Below are 14,913 nucleotides of genomic sequence, written 5' to 3' on the forward strand. Positions count from 1 at the left end.
TTTGCCCTGTGGCAAGCACTGAGGAGGCTTCCCTTGTGGCTGAGCATTTAAGCAGGAAAAGATTTCTGGTAAAGATTCCGACTGCAATGCAGGAGACCTGGGTTCAATCCCTGGGTAGGGGAGATCCCCTGGAAAAGGAAAAGGCTACCCACTCCAGTATTCTGGCCTGGAGAATTCCATGGACTGTATAGTTCATGGGGTCACAAAGAGCTGGACATGACTGAGCGACTTTCACTCACTCACTCAAGCACTGAGGAGAAACAGGACTTTATTCTCATGGGCTTTAAATTCTTAAGGGGAAATGAGAAGCAGTCAGTAAGGATGATGGGTTCTAGTAAGTTCTTAGAAGAACACAGTGAGAACAAAGTAAGAGCATAGAAATTGGTACAAATCTGATATTAATGTAGATAAGGAGGTGGGCAAAATCTCTCTGATAGAGTGACATTTGAGTCATAGATTTTTTAAGATTAATCTTGATTTCTTGGCATGATATTATACTATAGTGTTTTTTAATTAATTTTTATTGAAGTACAGTTGCTTTACAATATTGTGATAGAGTTTGCTCATCGTAGAACAAAATGCATCAGCCACACACGTGTATAATCATAGACTCTTATAAGAGGTAATTGGAAGAACTACATCCACCATACATGTGTGCTCAGGGATGTCCAACTCTGATGCCATGGAGTGTAGCCCGCCAGACTCCTCCGTCCATGGGGTTCTCCAGGCAAGTATTACTGGAGTGGGTTCTCATTTCCTCCTCCAGAGGATCTTCCCGATTCGGGGATCAAACCTGCATCTCCTGCGGCTCCTGCATTGGCAGGTGGATTCTTTACAAAGGGCTGTATTATTGTCAACTCTAAGGGAAAAAGGGGTCATCATCCCTATGTTTGAGGAACCCTGAAACAAATGCCCTCTTCTTGGTGAGTCATATTGTGTACTAATACATAAAAGGTTCTAAATAGTTCTGAGGTAAAGAAACGTATATAACATCACTTAATCCAGAGTTCCCAAATGCATTTGACTTGGAGCCCTTTGTTGGAGTTTGTCCTATGAACCACCTCTGGAAAATCTCCAAGTCCTAGTCTTTGGTAATGCTGGCTGTGATTGCTCTGGGATGGAAACAATTAACTATTGCTGAATCCTCTAGAGAATTAACTGAACCTGACCCATTTGCTTTTTAAGTGCTCATAAATAAAAATTTTTATTCAAATAAAGTGGAGTCTCAGATCATGGTGTTCTGTTATTTACCAAGCAAAAATAATCCAAGAAGCAAAAATTATAAACAAAGAACTAGTGATACTGCTGTAAAAGTAAGAAGTAAGGAATTTACACTGATATAAAAAAAGAAAGAATCACAAAAATCTAACTTTTCAGGGAGAATAATGCTCTTCTCTATTTGTTACCAAATATCTTATTTCTTTTTCCCACCCTGCATTTCTCTGTGTCCCATGTTTTAGTTTCAAAGTATTTATTTTGCCTCATGTTTTTACTATGCTGTGCGGTCCATGAAGGCAAAGACCAAATCTTGTTCCATTTTCACTTGTAAAAGTATAGTGTACAACATGGCTTATGTTGGGTGCTGAATTAACAGACAAGGTCATTCAGAATGAATATTACATCACTGTGCTCAGTTATTTCACATTGGAGATTATTGTTTAAAGCCAGTCCAGGAGATAAATTCATTGAAAACATTGCTTTTTCTTTCCTTTATTCTCAGTATTGTCTCCTTTCTGCCATCAAAAAAGCTTCAAACTTCCCACACAGTCTGAGTACACTATATCCTAACAGTTGTTTGAACAGTACAATAAGATGGATAAACAGGTCAATTCTTTAGGAGACCTTTGCCAGTTAATCCATCCAATGTCCATCTCTGATTTTATTTTAGAGCTCTGGGAAGATGTAAAAATAAATAAATAACAATAACTGGATTCCTTCCCAAACCAATTAATTCCCCTCCACCTTCATTTTTTTGTTGTTGTTGTTAAATCATCTGTGGGCTTTTTTAAAAAACTCCCCAGCTGACTTAAATATGTCACAAGTGTTAGGAACTGTTTGTATTGGTCAAAGTAACTGAAAGCTTAGTAACTCTCCAAGTGCAAGCGGTGAAATGAAGAGGGTGGGAGAACATTTAGCATGGTGTGCAAATGATCATACACCTCGTGGGAGGATGTGTTAGTCTGGCCTCAATAAATTCATATCAAACAATAGCACCAGGGACTTCCCTGATGTTCTAGGGTTAAGCTTCACCTTCCAATGAAGGGGATTTGCTCCCTGGTCAGGGAGCTAAGATTCCACATTCCTGGTGATCAGAAAACCAAAACATAAACTACATAAGCAATACTGAACCAAATTCAATAAAGACTTTAAAAGTGGTCCATCAAAAATAAAAACTTAAAAAAAGAAAATAGAAAAATTTTTTTTTAATTTTTCAATAGAAAATATTTAATAGAAAATAAAAAATAGAAAATAATTTAAAAATAAACAATAGCACCATCTTTATTCAAGAGACCCTTCAGCACCAGTCAGCTGACACAGATTCTGGAAATACTTCTAATCGTTTGACAAAGAAATTGTCCCAAGATCTTCATGAATCTAAAATACCAATACACCATTCATGTATTATATTAAAGACAAGATTGGAAGGAAATGGACCTGATAGTATATTACAGTGCTGCTCTGATAGTCACCTAAAACACTTTGAAGTCTTACAGACAAGAAAAGGAATAATGAGAATCTGTACTTGTTTTATTTCAATGTGCAAGTGGAGTGTTGGATTTTGCTGACTCTAAATCCACAGGCTTCTATTCAGAGCCCAATTGCTACAATTAGTAGCTCAGTTGACAATTTTTGGGCAATCACCTATTGTTATCTACCCAATATCACCACTGTATTTTTCCCCTTGCTTAACCACAGTTCACTGATGCAGGTAAGAGAGGTTGCCTGCCAGTTCTTAAAGAATGTTTTATACAAAATATCCCCCAAAGCCACTCTCGTTGATTTCTACACACAACAGTCAACCTCTGAAAGTCTACTGAACATACAGAGTAAGAGTCCAATTAGCCCTAAATGATTCTATTTAATAGATAATATACTTAAGTAAATTAAATTCTTCCAGAGTGCCAAAAGTGAAAGTAAGTCACTCAGTCATGTAGGACTTTTTGTCACCCCACAGACTACACGGTCCGTGGAATTCTCCAGGCCAGAATACTGGAGTGGGTGACCGTTCTCTTCCCCAGGGGATCCGGCTTTCCCAACACAGGGATTGAACCCAGGTCTCCTGCATTGCAGGTAGATTTCTTACCAGCTGAGCCACTGCAGATCAGATCAGATCAGATCAGTCGCTCAGTCGTGTCCGACTCTTTGCGACCCCATGAATCGCAGCACACCAGGCCTCCCTGTCCATCACCAACTCCCGGAATTCACTCAGACTCACGTCCAACGAGTCAGTGATGCCATCCAGTCATCTCATCCTCTGTCTCCCCTTCTCCTCCTGTCCCCAGTCCCTCCCAGCATCAGAGTCTTTTCCAATGAGTCAACTCTTCGCATGAGGTGGCCAAAGTACTGGAGTTTCAGCTTTAGCATCATTCCTTCCTTAGAAATCCCAGGGCTGATCTCCTTCAGAATGGACTGGTTGGATCTCCTTGCAGTCCAAGGGACTCTCAAGAGTCTTCTCCAACACCACAGTTCAAAAGCATCAATTCTTCGGCGCTCAGCCTTCTTCGCAGTTCAACTCTCACATCCATACATGACCACAGGAAAAACCATAGCCTTGACTAGATAAACCTTTGTTGGTAAAGTAATGTCTCTGCTTTTGAATATGCTATCTAGGTTGGTCATAACTTTCCTTCCAAGGAGTAAGCGTCTTTTAATTTCATGGCTGCAGTCACCATCTGCAGTGATTTTGGAGCCCAGAAAAATAAAGTCTGACACTGTTTCCACTGTTTCCCCATCTATTTCCCATGAAGTGATGGGACCGGATGCCATGATCTTCGTTTTCTGAATGTTGAACTTTAAGCCAACTTTTTCACTCTCCACTTTCACTTTCATCAAGAGGCTTTTTAGTTCCTCTTCACTTTCTGCCATAAGAGTGGTGTCATTTGCATATCTGAGGTTATTGATATTTCCCCCAGCAATCTTGACTCCAGCTTGTGTTTCTTCCAGTCCAGTGTTTCTCATGATGTACTCTGCATATAAGTTAAATAAGCAGGGTGACAATATACAGCCTTGACGAACTCCTTTTCCTATTTGGAACCAGTCTGTTGTTCCATGTCCAGTTCTAACTGTTGCTTCCTGACCTGCATACAAATTTCTCAAGAGGCAGGTCAGGTGGTCTGGTATTCCCATCTCTTTCAGAATTTTCCAGTTTATTGTGATCCCCACAGTCAAAGGCTTTGGCATAGTCAATAAAGCAAGCATATCTTAAATAATGCTCATCCATCACTGAGAAGTCATAGCAGAATGCTGGCATAATTGTAGAAAATCAATAAGTACATCTTAACAATATGCCTAACTATCAAAGAATCTGCTTAGTTCTTTCTTTTTAAATTTTATTTTAAACCAATTGAAATAATCCCAAATATACACAGAAGTTACAAGTATTAAAGAAAGAACTTGTTTTGTCTAAACCACTGGAAAGTAAATTTCACCCTGTGTCTGTGCACTCAGTCACTTCATTCATGTCCTACTCTTCGTGACCCCATGGACAGTAGCCCACCTGGGTTCAATACCTGGTTGGGGATCTAGATCCCATATGTCACAACTAAGAATTCACGTGCTGCAAATACAACCCTGTGCAGGAAGAATAAACAAAGAAAATCACCAAGCAAATATGTTTATGCCCTCATAAAGTACTTTAATTTAGAGAACACTTTAATGAAAAATAATATCAACATTTTGCATAGTAATGAAAAATAGTAATGAAGGACACTGTTTAATGTACATTAATTCCTTAGTGACACCTGAGATTTCCTCATGGAACAGTGGAAAGACATAACTGTCAATGGTGGTGATGGTCACGATCATGGTAGTGATAAAGCAGGCAGAGATATTGGGATAGAATACGTGGAAATAGACATCATATAGGTCCACTCTCCATGTTTCTACTTGAAGTTCCACAACTTCAATTTGAAATGATGGCTTTAGGAAACATGATCTATCAAGCATGTGCTTTGGTCACAAGAGGTATCAGATGTCACTAATGGTAACTTGCACAAGGCTTGGCAGTTAAACATTAAGCTAAATGTCTTCCTCTGAATTGTCTCTTCATACTTCTTTCTAGGTTGTGACAATAATGTATGCCTCATATAAAGGCAAATTACAGTTTACTTATGCATTTATAGGAAATATTACTAAACAACTCTACACCTGATTTACTTAGAAAGCCTAATTATGCTCTCATAGACCATTCAAAATTCTGGCTGCTTGCTTTTGAAATGCAGCAGGTCTATGTCCTCCTGGGCCTCCATGGTGCTGCTTTCTCTCAACTAATATCAACAATACAATTCTGCCTGCTATAGCACTTTGCCAACAAAGATCCATCTAGTTAAAGCTATGGTTTTTCCAGTAGTCAAGTATGGATGTGAGAGTTGGACTATAAAGAAAGCTGGGCACTGAAGAATTGATGCTTTTGAACTGTGGTGCAGGAGAAGACTCTTGACAGTACCTTGTACTGCAAGGAGATCCAACCAGTCAATCCTAAAGGAAATCAGTCCTGAATATTTATTGGAAAGACTAATATTGAAGCTGAACCTCCAATATTTTGGCCACCTGATGTGAAGAACTCACTCATTTGAAAAGACCCTGATGCTGGGAAAGATTGAAGGAAGGAGGAGAAGGGGATGACAAAGGATAAGATGGTTGGATGGTATCACTGACTCAATGGACATGAGTTTGAGAAAGCTCCAGGAGTCGGTGATGGACAGAGAAGCCTGGCGTGCTGCAGTCCATGGGGTCAAAAAGAGTCTGACATGACTGAGTGACTGAACTGAACTGATAGCACTAAGAGGGAAGGAAGAAAGGAAGATATTACAGAAATTAACTTGTGTGTGTATATATTATTACATATCACCTTATTGTTGATTAATATATCATGTTATATTGAATACATAATTATATGTGTGTGCTGTGCTTAGTCGCTCAGTAGTGTCTAACTCTTTGTGACCCCATGGACTGTAGCCTGCCAGGCTCCTCTGTCCATGGGGATTCTCTAGGCAAGAATACTGGAGTGGGTTGCCATGCCCTCCTCCAGGGGATCTTCCTATCCCAGGGATTGATCCCAGGTCTCCCACATTGCAGATAGATTCTTTTCTGTCTGAGCCACTTAACAAAGTATATTGATTTATATCAAGTAATGCTCATATTTCATGATAGAAGGAAAACAAACTAATAAAGTTATACTTACTTCTATTTTACACCAGAATAAATCCAAATGGATTAAAGATTTACAAATGAAAATGAAACCACTAGTTTATAAAGAGAAGTATAAGTGAATATAAGAAATGGAAGGTCCTATTGGTCATGACAGGCACAGATCAATAAATCTGACTACAGTAAAGTTAAAATTTACATGAGTTTGAGCAAACTCTGGGAGATAGTGAAGGACAGAGAAGCCTGGTGTGCTATAATCCTTGGGGTAGCAAAGGGTTGGGCATGACTTAGCCACTGAACAACAACAACACCATGAAGAAATGTATTATAAAGTCAAAGGGATAAATGGGAAAACATTTGCCATGTGTTTGAAAAGCAAAGGTCCAGGAGTCTTTGTATGTAGATATATTGTTAGAAGTTAACTTACAAAATAGTAAACTTGGATTGGAAAGTATTGCCTAAAATATAAACATATAATTCACACAGGAAAACACAAGCAAACTTTTAGCCCATCAGACTGTCAATGATGAGAAAAGGATAATATTCTATGATGTGTATGATGTATAATTTCTACTTTGTCTCTAAACATGTTATATTCAAAAATTTGATATTTGGCAAAACTAATACAATTATGTAAAGTTTTAAAATAAAATAAGATTAAAAAAAATAATCAATTATTTGTGAAATATATAGGTTTTCATAGGAAAAAGATTACAAATTAATACTTTGACTTTGAAAAGCAGCATCCTGTCCAATTGTATTAAGAAAAATAATTTGTTGGATACAATGTCAAGAGCTGGGTATTTTCCAGTAAACACCGGTTTGTGTATGTAGCCACAAGATAATGGGAATGAAGTGAATAATAATCATACCTAGGAAATGATATTTCTTTTCAGTAATTACTCAGGGAATATCATGGAGGCACAGAGTTGGATTTTATTTTCCTTACTCCTTTACATTTATTCTAGTACCAAAATCTTCTGATTACTATGGCTTTTCAATGCATTTTAAGATCCTATTGAATACTAAACTTCTTTAGATGTTTGTCTATAATCAGATATTTACTCTTCTAGATCAACCTTAGAATGATTTTATCATATTCTAGAAAGGAAGAAGAGTTTTATTAGCATTGAATTACATTTATATATTAATTCAAAGAAAAATGATATCTTTGGAAAAATAACTCTCAACTCTCCATATTTCAATTCTTATTTTATGCCCTTCAATAAAATGTCTATAGTTTTATTCATGAAGCTATCACATTTTCCATGTAAATATTAAGCTTTTTACTTTTTGTTTCTACCATATGCAGTTCATGGGGTCTCAAAGAGTCGGACACGACCAAGCAACTGAACGACAACAGCAAGTATATGTAACTGATTGTTATCCAAATAGAATAAAAAAGAACTTTGTAAATTAATTTTTAAGTGACTTTCTTGCTGAACTCAGTTCTAACACCCCTCCCTCCAGGCAATTGATTATCTTGTGATCTTATATACACAATCAAGAAGTCGAATATTGACAATTTTGCCTCCTTTCTTCTCAAGACTATGCCTCTTTTGTTGTTGTTTCCTAAGAGACAAATAGATCCTTGAAAAATAATACTAAATTGTAAAGGTAAAAGTGATATTCATGTCATACTTCTTATTTTAAACAAAATCCTTCTAGTGTGCTGACAATCATTCATTGAATTTGATTATTTCTATCCTATCAAGAAAATACACATGGACATTTCAAAAAATGTTGATGTATGGCAAAACCAATACAATATTGTAAAGTAATTAGCCTCCAATTAAAATATATAAATTTAAACTTAAAAAAAACTGTTTTCAACATGAAACATTCTAACAATGTCATGAAATTTTATCAAATGTGTTTAATAGTCATTGAGTTGCCTGCTTTTTTTCTTTAACCTTTTAATGTGACAAATTATGTAGATAGATAAGCAGATTTCTTAATATTAAAACTTTTCACATTCTTGAATGACCTTTCCACATTCATGTTTTATGCTTTTTAATGTGACACTATAATTGTTATAGATCTTGCTCATAGAATATATGTATTTTGCATTTCTTCTTTTCTACAGGACTATTTAAATGCTGCAGAGAATATTGTTCAAAATTCTTACTTTTTTGTTTGTTTGTTTTGATGACACTGGTACTGAAACTACTGAGGCATTGAAAATTTATCCCAATAAGGCTCTAAATTGGCAGTAACATCTTGATCTATCAGCAAGTTCCTATAAGTCATGATTCATTCCTTTACTCTCTGACCGTACATTGTGTTTTATATTTTTATACGTTCATTAATTATTTTATTAACATCACATATATTTTTTATGTTCTAAAACCTGAAATTTATGGCTAACATCATTTGCTTAAAAGAACATTTCATTGATCAACAACAGAAATTGTTATTGAGTCAACATTTGAGTTTGAGGATAATGATGTCTAATTTAGGGCCACTTCCAGGGAAGAACGCCTAACATGGTGAAAAGTGCACAATATTTCCATTTTTACAAGACATACATTTTAGATGGAGTCTCCATTATACAAATTAGTGAGCTCTCGAAGATAATGAGGGGTTTCCCACACAGCTCAGTTGGTAAAGAATCTGCCTGCCAATGCAGGAGACACAAGCAGGGGATGCCGGTTCAAACCCTGGGTCTGGAAGATCCCCTAGAGCAGGAAATGGCAACCCACTTCAATATTCTTTCCTAGAAAATCCCATGGACAGAGGGGCCTGGCGGACTACAGGCCATGGGATCACAAATAGTTGAACATGGTTGAGGGACTGAGCACACATACACACACATGCACACACATACACACACACACACACTAAGATAATGAGAGGTCTCCTGGATTGAGATACACCGTTCAATTGACACTGATTTGTCCCTTCCTAATTATCTTGGTAGCTGCCAGTAATAAATTTAGAGAAGTTCACATTAGTGCCAGTATTCAATACTGGCACAAAAAAACATTTTTATAAACCCACTCTGAATAATGAAAAAAAGAAAATTGGCAAACCACCAAGGCATTGTGTTCCAGAGCCAGGAATGTGATTCTAGAATATTTCCACTGTGGTTTTAACTTCAGAGTAATTTGTATAATTTGGAAAGCAGGTCATAAAACTCTGTGTGGGGATAGGTTATCCAAGGTAACTCTTCTGTCAAATGAGAAACAATATTAACAATCTTAGACTCATAAGAGATCATGTGTTACCAGTTACTAAAGTTAAGAAGGAAAATAGAAGGCTGTTTCACATTTACATGGATAAATATTACATGTATGTGTGTATGTATGTATGTGTGTATGTCTATATAATATTATGATATATTATTCAGTGGATACAAAGAGACTTTATTTACTTATGCTTAAAATACCCAACCATTAATGTGCTAATAGTGTGGGTGAAGAATAAATAACAACTCAGTCTCACCTAAAAAGCTTGTATTAATAGGAGCATTAACTATTCATATTTTGATGGTGCTGTGAAAAAGCCTTGCCTACAGACAAAACCAACAGAGTTAAAATGAGAGATGAGGTTTTAAATAAATTCATAACTGTATCAATTCAGGACTGTCATTTGTCATCCTAGCTTCTTGACCCCCGACTGTTTGTTGTTAGATATTCTGATTTATATAATTATGTCTCAGATACAACCTGAAAGTTGAGGTGAGGTTAAAATGTGGGTTGAAGACTGTAAACATGTTTGGTGAAAATAAGTGAGGGTTTCTGCCAAAGCTGCTTGAAGCAAAATTGGAAAGCAAGGTGAGTGTGTCTGGGTTCAGTGTTTCTCTCCTCCTTTAGTGGCTCCTAAGCTTCCCAGGTGGCTCCGTTAGTAAAGAATCCGTCTACCAATGCAGGAGATACAGGAGACGTGGGTTCAGTCCCTGGATTGAGAAGACCTCCTGGAGAAGGAAATAACAGCCCACTCCAGTATTCTTGCCTGGAAAATCCCGACTGGCTATGGTCCATGGGGTCACAAAGAGTCAGACACGACTGAGCACGCCACATACCTCTTCATTGGCATTGCTACCCAGACTTCAGGTAGTTACATCCACCTCTTATTATCTTATCAAAAGCTTCCCCCAGATCCTTCATTAGGAAAATAAAGTGGGATTCCATTTTAATGAGGCTACATCCTACGCAAGCAAATCTGGGTCAGATAACACATTAAGGTGTTATTAATCATGTCCACACACTGCAGCAAGCAAGAGTGCTACCTCTGCAAAGTAAATGCATCATTTTCTTGCCAAAAAAACACCACAAAAGGGGGTGGGGGGAAGGTGCCCTTTCATTTTAATAGGGCTTAAATTGTAAATTAGAAATATGTAATTCACTTGGAGGAAATAGTTAACCCAGCGTATCAACATATTTGAGTAGAGAGTGGTGGCAAGAGTTTGAGAAAGGGGATCAAGAACCAGATCCTTCTAGAATTTGAATTTCTAGACTTCAAATGAACCTATTTTCAAGAGCTTGAATCTGCTGGTTTGTGTATTTTCTTTTATTTTTACAAGTGTGATAAAAAATAGTTCTCTCAAGAACAAAGTGGCAATCATAAATCAATCTAAACCTTCAAAACTGATAGGAATTTTCTCCATCTTGTGGGCAGAAGCACTGTGGCAAGTGGCTAACAATTCCAAATATTCTAGAAACAAATGACTTATTCAGAGCTAGAATAAAAAGACGAATACATTTTTGTTGCTTTATTTCACCAGGAAAGAGGACCAAATATTCCATATCAGTCCTTTTTTTGTATGTGTTTTCATAAAGCAACGATTACATTTTTCTATTATCTTTAAAATGTTATCACTTTGGGGATAACTGAAAGATGTAACAGAAAAAGTAATGCCTTGAAATTGTATATTAAGATGCTCCAATCAAAAAAAAAAAAAAAGCAATACTCAATCATTTCTTCTCATTAAAAGGTGAAGCAGATGTTCCTGCAACTAGAAAGTATCAAAAAGTATTAGCACATGTAAAATGTGGAATGAGATGGGGAGCCCTTGCAATGAGGATTCAAACTAGTATGGTGGGAAAGCATTTTAAGAGGTTTAAGCCACTTAAATAGTAACCCTGAGAATAGTTTGCAAAGGGTCTTTAAAATCAGCTTTAGAAAAATTTTATTTTCAGCCCAGTTGAATAACTAAGGCAGAGTCAACTAAGATTAAAATTAAAAGATTATAAAGTGTAGAAAATCAAATTATGAATTCTGAATATTTCCAAACACCATTATTATCCAAATAACATATTATTCATAAATTTATATTTGGGGTTGTAACACAAATAATTTGTTGTTTTCTTACAACATATGCCTATAGCACTCATCTTAATTTCCAGTTTGTCTTTCAACTCCATTTTCTAGTTTCATCTTTATTTGGTCAACCTGACATTGGTCTGGCTTGTCACTCCAAATATATGTATACAGCAAACATCTCTGACAGATTTCAGAATCATAAGAATGGAGGAAATCTATCCAGTTTAGGATCTCTGACTAAAATGTCATTGGGTGGGGGCACTCTTCATTTAAGAGATTTAAAGAAGCACAGTTCTCAGCACAATTCCAATTGGTTGATTCCTATTGATGGAATTCCTCAGGAATTAAATTTATAAATTCAAGGTAATTGACACAGTACCCAATGTACCCTCAAGGCCTTAAAGAAAAAGCATTTTCATTTTCAAGTAAGAGAAACCTAAAATAAACTTTTCTACATTCCTAAGTATTAATTACTACATTTTAGAGGATACGATTCCTATCACAACAATGAACTTGCAAGAAGAGAGGGTGGGTTGAAACAAGAGATGTCCTAAATAAATGGGCAGAGTACGTTTATGAAGGGTATTCCAGCCTAAGACAAATAGCAGTTTTTCAAAATGTAAAATATGAACTCAAGCCTTGAAAAGGTTGAGAAACTGTTTCCAAGTGGAGATTGTGAGGCAGAATGGAGAAAAGGGCTGAGTATTTTGCATTTCACATTTTTCATCTCATTTTGTTTTGGGTTACAATTGGGACTTCCCCTGTATAAGGCACATGGAAGGGAAATTTTCTCAAACAGCTAATATGTTTCGGATGTGGTATTCTTAGAATTAGGGCTTCCCTTGTGGCTCAGCAGTAAATAATCAGTCTGCAATGCAGGAGATGCAGGTTCAATCACTGGGTTGGGAAGATAATCTGGAGGAAGAAATGACAACCCACTCCAGTATTGTTGCCTGGGAAATCCCACTAACAGAGAAACCTGGTGAGCTACAGTCCATGGGGTCACAAAACTTTGGACATGACTTAGTGACTAAATAGCAGCAATAACATTCTTAGAATTAAGAAAGTTCTTAGCGTTAAGTGAGAAGCTGAGCTTCAAAATGGAAGGAAACTTAAGGGTGCATCTCTTTAACAGAATATATAACTCATCAAGAGAGAGGGTCCACTTTCCTCTCCATTTTCTTCTTCATGCTTTGAAATCAAGCAAGAAAAAAAAAGTAAGACTTTTTTCCACTTAATGCACATTTCAGTTGACAGTATCAATGAAAGTAATATCTATTCTGCCCTCAAGCACAGTTAATCCAGTAGGTTTTGGACCAGAAGCCCTGGAGAATCCAAACTCCACTCTTTATCAACTGTGTCACTTTGGACAAATCACTGCTGCTACTGCTACTAAGTCGCTTCAGTCGTGTCCGATTCTGTGTGACCCCATAGATGGCAGCCCACCAGGCTCCCCCATCCCTGGAATTCTCCAGGCAAGAACACTGGATTAGGTTGCCATTTCCTTCTCCAATGCATGAAAGTGAAAAGTGGAAGTGAAGTTGCTCAGTCGTGTCCAACTCTTAGCGACCCCAGGGACTGCAGCCCACCAGGCTCCTCTGTCCATGCGATTTTCCAGGCAAGAGTACTGGAGTGGGGTGCCATTGTACAGTGAATTAATAAAGTGAATTGTAGACAAGTGATTGGCACTAAACTTGGCACACTGTAAGTGGTCAATAAAGGTGAGCTCTTACAATTTTAAATGATAGCATAATTATGAAATTTATGTGTGATTTTGATTATTAGGGTCAGGAAATAAGACATATTTTCCCAAAACAAAATTATCTATTATTCTATAGCTTGCACTTTTCAAGGAACTCAGAATAGTTTGTCAATTGTGTTGTTCAGTCATTCAGCCATGTGCAACTCTTTGCGACCCCATGGACTGAAGCACACAGGCTTTGCTTTCCATTGCCATCTCCTGGAGCTTCCTCAAACTCACATTCATTGAGTCAGTGACGCCATCCAACCATCTCATCCTCTGTGATCCCCTTCTCTTCCTACCTTCAATCTTTCCCAGTATCAGTGTCTTTTCCAGTGAGTCAGTTCTTCACATCAGGTGGCCAAAGTATTGGAGCTTCAGCTTCAACGTCAGACCTTCCAATGAATATTCAGGACTATTTCCTTTAGAATTAACTGGTTTTATCTTCTTGCAGTTTAAGGGACACTCAAGAGTCTTCTCCAACCCTACAGTTCAAAAGCATCAATTCTTTGGCATTCAGTCTTCTTTATGGTCCAACTCGCACGTTCATAAGTAACTACTGGAAAAATCATAGCTTTGACTATATGGACCTTTATCAGCAAAGTAATGTCTCTGCTTTTTAATATGCTGTCTAGGTTTGGTATAGCTTTTCTTTCAAGAAACAAGAATCTTTTAATTTCATGACTGCAGTCACCATCTGCAGTGATTTTGGAGTCCAAGAAAATAGTCTGTCACTGTTTTCATTGTTTCTCCATCTATTTGCCGTGAAGTGATGGAACCAGCTGCCATGATCTTAGTTTTTTGAATGCTGAGTTTTAAGTCAGTTTTTTCACTCTCTTCTTTCATTGTCATCAAGAGGCTCTCTGCCATAAGGGTGATGTCATTTGCCTATCTGAGGTTGATATTTCTCTCAGCAACCTTGATTTCAGCTTGTGCTTCATCCAGCCTGGCATTTCTCATGTTGTACTCTGCATAGAAGTTAATAAGTAGGGTGACAATATACAGCCTTGATGTACTTCTTTCCTTATTTGGAACCAGTCTGTTGTTCCATGTCCAGTTCTAACTGTTGCTTTTTGACCCACATATAGGTGTCTCAGGAGGCAGGAAGGTGGTCTAGTATTCCCATTTCTTTAAGAATTTTCCACAGTTTGCTGTGATCCACACAGTCAGTGGTTTTGGCGTAGTCAGTGAAGCAGAAGTAGATGCTTTTCTGGAACGCTCTTGCTTTTCTTATGATCCAATGGATGTTGACAGTTTGATCTCTGGTTCCTCTGCTTTTTCTAAATCCAGCTTGAAAGCTGGAAGTTCTTGGTTCACATACTCTTAAAGCCTTGCCTGGAGAATTTTGAGCATTACTTTGCTAGTGTGTGAGATGAGTGCAGTTATGTGGTAGTTCGAGCATTCTTTGGCATTGCCTTTCTTTGGGATTGGAATGAAAACTGAACTTTTCCAGTCCTGTTGCCCTGTTGAGTTTACCAAATTTGCTGGCATACTGAGTGAAGCGCTTTAACAGCATCATTTTTTAGGATTTGAAATAG

This window comes from Bos indicus x Bos taurus, chromosome 2 (genome assembly GCF_003369695.1).
Source record: "Bos indicus x Bos taurus breed Angus x Brahman F1 hybrid chromosome 2, Bos_hybrid_MaternalHap_v2.0, whole genome shotgun sequence".
NCBI lineage: Eukaryota > Metazoa > Chordata > Mammalia > Artiodactyla > Bovidae > Bos > Bos indicus x Bos taurus.